We start from the raw sequence: 13,573 nt of genomic DNA, 5'->3' as shown, positions 1-13,573 counted from the left end.
CAGAGACTTGGTGTCAATAGCTTCATTGACACACTGCAACAAAATTTAAATGGAGGCCAATATTTTCCAGGTTCACTACAAATTTCTGGATTTTTTTCGCTGTAATATGGAAAGAATCTGGCTGCATTCTGCTGTGGCAACTAGCAAATGGAGCAGAAAAACTGTGTTCTCTGGATTGCTTTTTAACCAAATAATCAGGATTAGGATCAAAAAAATAATTATCCATGGCCCTTGATACCTGGGGCTATTTGTAGAATTATCTGTAACAGCAGCAGCAGCAGACAGAACTGGAATGGAGCCTCTTGTGATGTTATACACTGCAGTCTGCCACATACACTGCCTGCCTGCCTAGCTCTGATATATATACAGTACAGACCAAAAGTTTGGACACACCTTCTCATTTAAAGATTTTTCTGTATTTTCATGACTATGAAAATTGTACATTCACACTGAAGGCATCAAAACTATGAATTAACACATGTGGATTTATATACTTAACAAAAAAGTGTGAAACAACTGAAAATATGTCTTATATTCTAGATTCTTCAAAGTAGCCACCTTTTGCTTTGATGACTGCTTTGCACACTCTTGGCATTCTGTTGATGAGCTTCAAGAGGTAGTCACCAGAAATGGTCTTCCAACAATCTTGAAGGAGTTCCCAGAGATGCTTAGCACTTGTTGGCCCTTTTGCCTTCACTCTGCGGTCCAGCTCACCCCAAACCATCTCAATTGGGTTTAGGTCTGGTGACTGTGGAGGCCAGGTCATCTGGCGTAGCACCCCATCACTCTAGTTCTTGGTCAAATAGACCTTACAGAGCATGGAGGTGTGTTTGGGGTCATTGTCCTGTTGAAAAATAAATCATGGTCCAACTAAACGCAAACCGGATGTAACAGCATGCTGATGCAAGATGCTGTGGTAGCCATGCTAGTTCAGTATGCCTTCAATTTTAAATAAATCCCCAACAGTGTCACCAGCAAAGCACCCCCACACCATCACACCTCCTCCTCCATGCTTCATGGTGGGAATCAGGCATGTAGAGTTCATCCGTTCACCTTTTCTGCGTCGCACAAAGACACGGTGGTTGGAACAAAAGATCTCAAATTTGGACTCAACAGACCAAAGCACAGATTTTCACTGGTCTAATGTCCATTCCTTGTGTTCTTTAGCCCAAACAAGTCTCTTCTGCTTGTTGCCTGTCCTTAGCAGTGGTTTCCTAGCAGCTATTTTACCATGAAGGCCTGCTGCACAAAGTCTCCTTTTAACAGTTGTTGTGGAGATGTGTCTGCTGCTAGAACTCTTAACCTGCAATTTCTGAGGCTGGTTACTCGGATAAACTTATCCTCAGAAGCAGAGGTGACTCTTGGTCTTCATTTCCTGGGGCGGTCCTCATGTGAGCCAGTTTCTTTGTAGCGCTTGATGGTTTTTGCAACTGCACTTGAGGACACTTTCAAAGTTTGCCCAATTTTTCGTTCTGACTGACTTTCATTTCTTAAAGTAATGATGGCCACTCGTTTTTCTTTACTTAGCTGCTTTTTTCTTGCCATAATACAAATTCTAACAGTCTATTCAGTAGGACTATCAGCTGTGTATCCACCTGACTTCTGTACAACACAACTGATGGTCCCAACCCCATTTATAAGGCAAGAAATCATACTTTTTAAACCTGACAGGGCACCCCTGTGAAGTGAAAACCATTTCCGGTGACTACCTCTTGAAGCTTATCAAGAGAATGCCAAGAGTGTGCAAAGCAGTCATCAAAGCAAAAGGTGGCTACTTTGAAGAACCTAGAATATAAGACATATTTTCAGGTGTTTCACACTTTTTTGCTAAGTATATAATTCCACATGTGTTAATTCATAGTTTTGATGCCTTCAGTGTTAATGTACAATTTTCATAGTCAAGAAAATACAGAAAAATCTTTAAATGAGAAGGTGTGTCCAAACTTTTGGTCTGTACTGTATATATATATGTTGAGGAATACCTATACTAACAGGACGTTCAATGGACTCTCTCGCTATATGACTGCAGTCTGCCACATACACTGCCTGCCTGCCTAATTCCTGCTATCACCACTGATTATATGCAGCTGGATTAGTCCTCAGAAGGACTGTTAGTTCAGATGGATATTATAGAAATATGTTGTGGAATACCTATACTAACTCTAAACAAGCAAATCTCTCCCTGACGCAGCAGCACCTCTCCCTACTCTTCCTGATTCCCCGCCCGGACTTATATACACCTGATGATGCTGTGCGGCCAGCCAATCACAGTAATGCCACAAACAACATGGCTGCTGCATTACAGTGTGTGGCAGGCAATCCCTGCCTGTTCATTGGCTCTGCAAAGAGCGCCAAACATGCAGGGAGGGGACCTGAGCTCCTGTCCGAGCAAGCAGGAAATACTCGCAGAGCGCTGAGCATCTCGAGCAGTGAGATGCTCGGGCGGGTACCGAGCAGTAGCGAGCACATTCACTCATCACTAGTAATCACATAATGCTAAATGAACTAGTCACCAACCAGTATGTGAACAAGTACAGACACAGAAGTTTATTAAGTAGATGGGGTGTGTGAACAGATGATACGAGGGACCTGATTAAGAAGGAAGTTTTGTATGGGGGAGAAAAAAAAAAGGATAGTTAGATAAGTGAGGAGAGTTGATAGGCCAGTCTAAAGAAATGTGTTGTTAAGGCACACTTAAAACTGTGGATATCTGGGATTAATCGAAGAGTCCTGGGTAGTGCATTCCAAAGAATTGGTGCAGCACGTGAGACGTGGAAATAGGAGTGGGAGGCTCAGATTATTGAGGATGTTAATCCTCAATAATTAGCAAAATGCAGGGTACGGGTAGGGTGGTAGACTGAGATGAGAGAAGAGATGTAGGGCGGTGCTGAAGCATGGAGGGCTTTGTGGGTGAGGGTGATGAGTTTATGTTGAACTCTATAGCGGATGGGTAACCAGTGCAATGACTGGCACAGGGTGGATGCATTGGTGTAGCGGTTGACAAGGAATATGATCCTGTTGTAATGTGACGCTAGTCACTACTTACGGACACACCATGATGTGGGGAAGTCAGGGAGTCCGAGGTCAAAAGCCAGGAGATTACGTCATAAGAAAAGGCCGACAGACAGATAAATAGCCTTGGAATCATTCCGAAACACCTGTAGAAAACCCAGCACTTATTGGGTGACTGGACTGTCACTCACCACACTGACAGCTCAGCACACCCAAGCCTTAGATTAGATGGTTGAGCTGCCACTCACCACACTGAGAGGAGGAATTGTGACACAATAGTAATAAATATTAACCCCGTCACCTTGAAACCTGTTTTCACCTTCCTAACCAGGCCAATTTTTTAATTTCTGACTAGTGTCACTTTATGTGGTAAGAAATCTGGAACGCTTCAACGGATCCCACTGATTCTGAGACTGTTTTCTTGTGATATATTGTACTTCAAGATAGTGGTAAAATTTGTTAGCTACGACATGCATGTATTTGAGAAAATGTCCAAAATTTGGTGAAAATTTAGAAAATTTTGCAATTTTCAAACTTTTAATTTTTATGCTATTAAACAAGAGAGTTATGTCACACAACATAGTTAATAAATAACGTTTCCCACATATCTACTTTACATCAGCACAATTTTTGAAACATAATTTTTTTGTTATAAAGTTAGAGGAGTTAAAAATTGATCAGCAACTTCTCATTTTTTCAACAAAATTTTCAAAACCATTTTTTTAGGGACCACATCACATTTGAAGTGACTTTGAGGGGCTTATATGAGAGAAAATGCCCAAAAGTTACACCACTCTAAAATATGTACCCCTCAAAGTCCTCAAAACCACATTCAAAAAGTTTATTAACCCTTCAGGTGCTTCACAATAATTAATACAATGTGGTAGGAAAAATGAACATTTTACTTTTTTTCACAAAAATTTTACTTTAGCCCCAATTTTTTTTATTTTCACAAAGGTAACAGCAGAAAATGGACCTCAAATTTTTTTGCGTAATTTCTCCTAATTACGCCAATAATTCCTCCATATGTGGGGGGGGGGAAACTACTGTTTGGGCGCATTCCAGGGCTCGAAAGGGAAGGGGCGCCAATTGACTTTTGGAATGCAAAATTGGCTGGAGTAGATAGCGGATGCCATGCCGTGTTTGCAGAGCCCCATTGGTGCCTAAACAGTGGGAACCCTCAACAAGTGACCCCATTTTAGAAACTAAAGCCCTCAAGGAACTTATCTAGAGGTGTGGTGAGCACCTTGAACCCACAGGTACTTCACAGAATTTCATATCGTTGAGCTGTGAAAATGAAAAAATACATATTTCCAACACAAAAATGTTCCATTAGCCCCAAATATTTAATTTTCACAAGGGTAACAGGAAAAAATGGAACATTGAAATTGTTGTGCAATCTCTCCTGAGTACATCGATACCACATATGTGGTGGAAAACTATTGTTTGGATGCTTGGCAGGGCTTGGAAGACAATGGAACGCAAAATTGGCTGGAATAGATAGCGGACACCATGTGGCGTTTGCAGAGCCCCTCATGTGCCTAAACAGTGAAAAAAAAACACAGGTGACCCCATTTTGGAAGACCTTTTAATTTGTTGTGCAATTTGTCCTGAGTATACAGATACCCCATATGTGGTGGAAAACTACTGTTTGTGCACTAAGCAGGGCTCAGAAGGGAAGGAATGCCAATTGAATTCTGGAGCACAATTTTGGCTGGAACAGATGGCAAGTGCTCCTAACATGTCAGAACAGCAGAAACCCCAACAAGTGACCCCATTTTGGAAACTACACATCTTAAGGAATTAATCTAGCGGTGTAGTGAGCATTTTTAACCCTCACAGAATTGTATATCATTGAGCTGAGTCAAGAGAAAATTATCATTTTTTCTACTAAAATGTTACTTTGACCTTAAGTTTTCAATTTTTAAAAGGGATAATAGGAAAAAATGGACCACAACATATGTTATGTAATTTCTCCTGAGTGCGCCAATACCTCATGTGTGGGCAAAAACTACTTTCGAGGCACAGTGCAAAGCTCTAAAGGGAATGAATTCATCTAGGGGTGCAGTGATCATATTGACCCCATGGATGTGTCACAGAACTTTGCACCATTGGGCGGTGAAGAAAAAATAATAAAATTTTTACCACAAAAATATAGTTTTAGCCCCAGATTTTACATTGTCATATGCGGAAATGGGTAAAAATGGCTCCAAAATTTGTCACACAATTTCTGCTGAACGTGGCAATACTCCATATATGGCTTTACACTATTGCTTAGCCTTACAGTGAGACTCAGGAGGGATGGAGCACTATTTAAATCTTGGAGAACAAATTATCGTAGAATAGTTGACGGACTCCGTACACAGAACCTCTAAGTGCCAGAAGAGCAAAATCCCCCCCTCAAGTGACCCCATTTTGGAAATAATGCCCCTTTGGTAATTTATCTACAGGTATAGTGACGATTTTGACTCCATGGGTGTTTGGCAGAAACAAGCAGCAATGGATGTTGCTGAGTGAAAATTGCAAATCTGCCAGTGTAGTGCCCATACATTGTAGTCCGCAGTACATTGCAGTGTCCGTACATTGTGCCAGCTCGTGCTTCTGGAAAACATGCACCCGTGAATTAGGCAGGCTCTCATCACTAAAGAAATGGTAAACATGTGGATTCTAACTTCCATTCAGGCACTTTGTGGGACTCAGAAGGTAGGGGGCATTTGGATTTGGGAGCACAGAATTCGTTGTATTTGTTTTGGGGAGTGAGGAGTCATAGTGCTTTTCCAGAGCCTTTGTACTACCAGTAATGTGGAAGCCCCCTATATTTTCATTGACAGATGACCGATCTGAGTTGGGGATTGCTTTTTTTGTGGATTAAGTTGAAACCTTTGTTGGGAACATTTTACATAACATTTGGGATCACGTTTATCCTGCGCTCTGCGCTGAGCACTTATATTGGGGTTTCCATCTAAATCTCCGAATGAAGTGATTCAGATGAAACCCCTGAGGGATACATTCACTATAATGAGGCAGCAGAGTTACTCTGGACTCCCTCTGGCCTATGTTCAGCGGTATCTTACTTTTCAGAGGTGCACAAAACTGTGGCCGACGACTCTATTATGCACGCCTAATAAAAAGACACCTCCGGATCATAGGCCAGACTATGTCCACAGTGCCTTCATCTGCCTCACTATAGGGAATCTTCCTTCGGGAATTCAGTCTGAATCACATATTTTAGAGATTTACATGGAAACCCCGGTGTAAGTGCTCAGCATACAGCGCAGGATAAATGTGAGCCGAGCCTTACTGCGATCTTTGGGAGGCAGAATGAATAAATCAACAGCAGGTGAAGAATTTGTTTTATTTATTTTCTACACTGTTCCTCGTGTGGTATAATTGCTTAGACAACTATATTCTTCAGGATGATGCGATTACAGTGATACCAGATTTATATTGGGTTTTTATGTTTGGCTGCTGTCACACAGTAAAAGACACCTTTTTGTCTTAAGTGATAAGGCACCTTTATTCTTCGGGTCAGTAAGATTACAGTAATACAATATTTATATAATTTTTTTTATGTTTTGGCGCTTTTACACACTACAAACTATTTTATAGAAAAAAGAATTGTTTTGCATCACCTTATTCTGAGAGATATAACTTTTTTATTTTTGCGTTGTTGGAGCCATGTGGCAGCTAATTTTTTGGAGGACAAGATGACATTTTCAGAGATACCATATTTATTTCCATTTGACTTTTTGATTGTGTTTTATTCCACTTTTTGTTCAGCGATATGATGAAAAATGTAACGGGTCTGGGAGGCGGAACCTCTGAGCTACTATACAAGGGGGCGGTCCTTGTAAGGGAGCGGGTGGCGACCAGGGTAGATGGGCAGGCAGTCACAGCAGGTGACTGGGACAGTCTCTGAATGAACGGACAGGAGGTCACGGCAAGTGACCGGGGCAGTCTCTGGATGAATGGGCAGGAGGTCACGGCAAGTGACCGGGGCAGTCTCTGGATGAACGGGCAGGAGGTCACGGCAAGTGACCGGGGCAGTCTCTGGATGAACGGGCAGGAGGTCACGGCAAGTGACCGGGGCAGTCTCTGGATGAACGGGCAGGAGGTCACGGCAAGTGACCAGGGCAGTCTCTGGATGAACGGGCAGGAGGTCACGGCAAGTGACCGGGGCAGTCTCTGGATGAACGGGCAGGAGGTCACGGCAAGTGACCGGGGCAGTCTCTGGGTAAAGGGTTGGTACGACCTGTGGCGGCTGATGGTAGACGTGAGCTCCCAGGTGAGCAGGCGAGAGTCTCTGGATAAACGGGTGGTCACAGCATGTGACGGCGGAGCCTCCAGGAAGACCAACAGACAGGCGGCAGATGAGCGCTCCCAGGTGAGCGGGCAGAAGTCTCTGGACAGGCGGGTGGTCACAGCACGTGACGGCAGAGCCTCCAGGTAGGCTAGCAGACAGGCAGCAGATGAGCGCTCCCAGGTGAGTGGGCAGGAGTCACTGGACAGGCAGGTGGTCACAGCATGTGACGGCAGAGCCTCCAGGTAGGCTAGCAGGCAGGTAGCAGATGTGCGTTCCCAGGTGAGCGGGCAAGCTGGTCCATAGACAGACTGACAAGAGTTGGAAGGCAGACCGTCGGACCTCAGGCAAGCTGGCAGGTAGTTGATGTACGCTCCCAGGTGAGCGGGCAAGCTGGTCCTTAGACAGACTGACAGGAGTAGTAAGGCAGACCGTCGGACCTCAGGCTAGCAGGCAGGTAGCAGGAATATCAGGCAGGAAACAGACAGCAAACTGGCAGGACTCTGGCAGGAATCAGGCAGGTAACTGGCAACGGGACCTGAGGGCTGAAGCAGAGTAGTGAACAGTGCAACAACATTGCTCGGGCACCTCCATTTTGGAGGAGGTGCCTTATATATGGTGAAGTCCTCCGGCCATTGGCCGGGGACTCCTTAGGACGGCGTGCGCGGCCCCTTTAAGAGGGAGGAAGCGCGCGCGCCCTAAGCACAGTGGCCGGGAAGGAGCGCGCGCTGCCAGCAGAGCGGGAGGAGGACGCCGGGCTCGGAGCAGAGAGGTGAGGGGAACAGCGTCCCTGCCTAGCAGAGGGCAGGGACGCCGACGCTACAGTACCCCCCCCTTTAGGCCCCCCCTTTTTTAGGCCAGACAGAAATTTAGCTAGAATGAGAGGGGCATGGATGTTCTCCCGGGGCTCCCACTTTCTCTCCTCAGGACCAAACCCCTTCCAATCTACTAGAAAAAAGGTCTTTCCTCTTACCCTTTTGGTGGCAAGAATGTTCTCTACCTCAAACTCGTCCTCAGCAGAAACCGGAGCAGGAGGCGTACCTGTAGACTTGGAAAAAGAGTTAAGTACCACAGGTTTGAGGAGAGATACATGGAAGGAGTTAGGGATCCGTAAGTTGGCCGGGAGTTTCAATTTATAGGCCACCGGGTTGATCTGACTGATGACCTCCAGAGGACCGATGAACCGAGGCCCTAACTTATAGGAAGGAATCTTGAGCCGGACATACTTGGACGAGAGCCAGACCTTATCCCCTGGACGGAATTGAGGAGGATCCAGACGTTTTTTGTCGGCATGTCTTTTCATACGCTCGGATGACAGAAGGAGTGCGGACCGGGTACTTTCCCATGTGGAGGAAAATTTGTTAACAAGAGATTCCGCAGCCGGATTGTCCACCGAGGTGGAGACGGGAAACGGGATCCGAGGATGCTGACTGAAGACTACAAAAAACGGGGATTTGGAGGAGGATTCGCTCTCGTGATTGTTGTACGAGAATTCGGCCCATGGCAGGAGATCCACCCAGTCAGAATGGTGGGCATTAACGAAGTGCCGGAGGTAACAGGTCAGGATCTGATTGATCCGCTCCACTTGACCATTAGACTGTGGATGGTAAGCGGAGGAGAAGTCCAGGGTGACGTCTAGCAATTTACAAGTGGCTCTCCAGAAACGAGAAGTGAACTGTACCCCACGATCCGACACGATGTGACGGGGCAGGCCATGAAGACGGAAGATGTGGCGGATAAAGTCTTTAGCCAGCTCGGGTGCAGACGGGAGGCCTGGCAGGGGAATGAAGTGAGCCATCTTGGAAAAGCGGTCAGCGACCACCCAAATGACCGTACAACCGGCAGAGACGGGAAGATCAGTTATGAAGTCCATCGCTATATGCTGCCAGGGGGCAGCAGGTACTGGCAGAGGAAGAAGGCGACCGGCTGGCAGGTGTCTCGGAACTTTGTTGCGGGCACAGGACACACAGGCAGAAACAAAGTCTATTACATCCTTGCGCAGGTTGGGCCACCAGTAGTGCCGGGAAATAAGCTGTAGGGTCTTTTTCTGACCGGCGTGGCCAGCTAGTTTAGACGAATGACCCCAGTGTAGGATCTTCTCCCGATCAGGTACCGATACGAACGTCTTACCGGGAGGGAGACGATTTAGACTCACGGGAGCCACCTGCATTACTCTGGTGGGATCGATGATATGTTTAGGTTCTTCCTCGAGATCAGATACCAGAAAGGATCGGGACAAGGCGTCTGCTTTGATGTTCTTGTCAGCCGGGCGAAAATGTAGAACAAAATCAAAGCGAGCAAAAAACAAGGACCACCGGGCTTGGCGCGGATTAAGTCTCTGGGCATGCTGGAGATAAGCCAAGTTCTTGTGGTCAGTGTAAATTATTACCGGATGAAGAGCCCCCTCGAGTAGGTAACGCCACTCCTCCAATGCCAGCTTGATGGCCAATAACTCTCGGTCTCCTATGGAATAATTGCGCTCAGAAGAGGAGAAGAGTTTGGAGAAGAAGCCGCAAGTTACCATCCTCCCGGAAGAAGATTTTTGAGTAAGTACAGCTCCGGCTCCGGAGGAGGAGGCGTCAACCTCCAGAAAGAACTGCTTGTTGCCGTCCGGACGATGCAGCACCGGGGCGGAAGAGAAGGCCTGTTTTAAGGAAAGAAAGGCCTCCTCTGCTTCGGGCGGCCACTCTTTGGGATTAGTACCCTTACGGGTGAGCGCGGAAATTGGGGCAGTCCGGGAAGAGAAGTGCGGTATGAAGAGGCGGTAGTAGTTGGCGAAGCCCAGGAACCGCTGAATGGCCTTCAACCCCTCCGGTCGGGGCCATTTCTCGATGGCAGACAGTTTCTCTGGATCCATTCGTAGGCCGGTCTGAGAAATAATGTAGCCCAAAAACGGAAGCGAGGTCTGCTCAAAGAGACACTTCTCATATTTAGCGAAGAGGTGGTTCTGCCTGAGCCTGAGCAGGACCTGACGAACGTCCCTCCGGTGAGTCTGGAGATCCAGAGAGAAGACCAAGATGTCGTCCAGGTACACCACAACGCAGGAGTAGAGAAGGTCCCGGAAGATGTCATTGACCAACTCTTGAAAGACGGCAGGAGCGTTACAGAGACCAAAGGGCATTACCAGATATTCATAGTGGCCGTCCCGGGTGTTGAATGCAGTCTTCCATTCATCCCCTTGACGGATACGGACCAGGTTGTACGCCCCACGGAGGTCCAGTTTGGTGAAGACTCTAGCCCTCCTCAGGCGATCAAATAATTCTGGAATGAGCGGAAGGGGGTACTTATTCTTCACCGTGATCTGGTTAAGGCCTCTATAGTCTATACAGGGACGGAGAGAGCCGTCCTTCTTTTTTACGAAGGAGAAGCCTGCTCCCGCCAGGGAGGTAGATTTCCGGATGAATCCCCTGGCCAAATTCTCCTCAATATATTCGGACATCGACCGGGTCTCAGCAGCGGACAATGGGTAAATACGCCCACGGGGAGGAGTAGTACCGGGTAACAGGTCGATAGGACAGTCGTATGGTCTATGAGGGGGTAATGTCTCTGCCTCCTTTTTATTAAAGACATCAGCAAATGACCAATAGGGAATCGGAAGTCCAGGTAGATTAGTTGGGGTAGGAGAAGGACGGACGGGATGAACAGGAACCAAACAAGTCTTATGACAGTCCTGTCCCCAGCGAAGGACTTCTCCGGTCTGCCAGTCAAGCATGGGTGCATGTCTCTGGAGCCAAGGTAGACCTAGTAAGAGGGCGTGAGAGAGTCCAGGCAGAACATGAAAAGAGATGCTCTCAGAATGCAGCATTCCCACCTGCAGAGTTATGGATTCGGTGATGAGTTGGATGGGACGTGGTAAGAGGCCCCAATCCACAGCAGCGACAGATAATGGTACAGCCAGAGGTTTGGTGGGAATGCGGTATTTTTCTACCAGGGACTGTGAGATAAGATTCCCGGCCGCTCCAGAGTCAAGTTGGGCTAGTTCGAAATGACGATTCTCCCCGCAGATAATAGAGACTGACAGTAGCAGAGATGGAGAGGATTTATTCTTGTCTAGGTTGACCTCTCTGAGCGAACCTAGACACAGGCGTTTCCCGACCTCTCCGGGCAGGTACGGATCCGGTGCTCCTTACTGCCACAGTAGAAGCAGCTCCCTTCGGCACGGCGTAAGTCCTGACGGGTTTTGACCATCTTGGTCTGGTCGACCTGCATAGGCTCAGAAGAGTGTACCTGGGGAGAGACGGATTTCTGAAAAGTAGGAGCTAGACGTGGAAACCTCCTCTCACGGGTGACCTCTTTGGCACGCTCCTGGAACCGTAGATCAATCCGGGTGGCAAGAGTTATTAGGTCATCGAGAGTGGTAGGAATGTCCCGAACGGCAAGTTCATCTTTAATACGGCCGGACAGACCCTCCCAGAAGACGGATACCAGAGCGTCGTTATCCCAGGCCAGCTCCGAGGCAAGGGTACGGAATCGTATGGCATATTGGCCCACGGTGAGACTTCCCTGACGGAGGCGTAGCAGAGATGATGCGGATGAGGTCTTCCATCCGGGTTCGTCGAAGATTTTCCGGAAAGTCATGAGAAAGGCAGGCAAGTCGGACACCAGGGGGTCTCCTCTCTCCCATAGAGGATTTAGCCAGGCCAGGGCCTCCCCGGTGAGATGGGACATGATGAAGGCAATTTTGGCCCGGTCGGAGTTAAACTGGTGGGACAGGAGTTCAAAGTGCAGGGTGCACTGATTTATGAAGCCCCGAGCCTGGGCGGAGTCGCCTCCGAAGCGAGGAGGTGCAGAAATCCGGGGTCCGGGGTAGGATACCATGGTATTGGTGGGCAGCGGAGCTGCCGGGTTGCGAGTCAGGGCACTGGCGGTGGTTGCTGGTGGAGCAGTCAGAGTGTCCAGGCGAGAATTGACATTCCACAGGTGACCCAGGATGGACTCCTGTTGGGACCTCTGACGGGACAGTTCATGACAGAGGTCCGAGAGCGAGGGAGCTTGGGTGCCACCGGGTTCCATGGCCCGAGCAAACTGTAACGGGTCTGGGAGGCGGAACCTCTGAGCTACTATACAAGGGGGCGGTCCTTGTAAGGGAGCGGGTGGCGACCAGGGTAGACGGGCAGGCAGTCACAGCAGGTGACTGGGACAGTCTCTGAATGAACGGACAGGAGGTCACGGCAAGTGACCGGGGCAGTCTCTGGATGAACGGGCAGGAGGTCACGGCAAGTGACCGGGGCAGTCTCTGGATGAACGGGCAGGAGGTCACGGCAAGTGACCGGGGCAGTCTCTGGATGAACGGGCAGGAGGTCACGGCAATTGACCGGGGCAGTCTCTGGATGAACGGGCAGGAGGTCACGGCAAGTGACCGGGGCAGTCTCTGGATGAACGGGCAGGAGGTCACGGCAAGTGACCGGGGCAGTCTCTGGATGAACGGGCAGGAGGTCACGGCAAGTGACCGGGGCAGTCTCTGGGTAAAGGGTTGGTACGACCTGTGGCGGCTGACGGTAGACGTGAGCTCCCAGGTGAGCAGGCGAGAGTCTCTGGATAAACGGGTGGTCACAGCATGTGACGGCGGAGCCTCCAGGAAGACCAACAGACAGGCGGCAGATGAGCGCTCCCAGGTGAGCGGGCAGAAGTCTCTGGACAGGCGGGTGGTCACAGCACGTGACGGCAGAGCCTCCAGGTAGGCTAGCAGACAGGCAGCAGATGAGCGCTCCCAGGTGAGCGGGCAGGAGTCACTGGACAGGCAGGTGGTCACAGCATGTGACGGCAGAGCCTCCAGGTAGGCTAGCAGGCAGGAAGCAGATGTGCGTTCCCAGGTGAGCGGGCAAGCTGGTCCATAGACAGACTGACAAGAGTTGGAAGGCAGACCGTCGGACCTCAGGCAAGCAGGCAGGTAGTTGATGTAGGCTCCCAGGTGAGCGGGCAAGCTGGTCCTTAGACAGACTGACAGGAGTAGTAAGGCAGACCTTCGGACCTCAGGCTAGCAGGCAGGTAGCAGGAATATCAGGCAGGAAACAGACAGCAAACTGGCAGGACTCTGGCAGGAATCAGGCAGGTAACTGGCAACGGGACCTGAGGGCTGAAGCAGAGTAGTGAACAGTGCAACAACATTGCTCGGGCACCTCCATTTTGGAGGAGGTGCCTTATATATGGTGAAGTCCTCCGGCCATTGGCCCGGGACTCCTTAGGATGGCGCGCGCGGCCCCTTTAAGAGGGAGGAAGCGCGCGCGCGCCCTAAGCACAGTGGCCGGGAAGGAGCGCGCG

This window comes from Phyllobates terribilis, unplaced genomic scaffold, assembly GCF_046119375.1.
Source record: "Phyllobates terribilis strain yellow unplaced genomic scaffold, ASM4611937v1 Scaffold_12__6_contigs__length_324123572, whole genome shotgun sequence".
Classification (NCBI taxonomy): domain Eukaryota; kingdom Metazoa; phylum Chordata; class Amphibia; order Anura; family Dendrobatidae; genus Phyllobates; species Phyllobates terribilis.
This window is presented reverse-complemented; position numbering follows the sequence as displayed.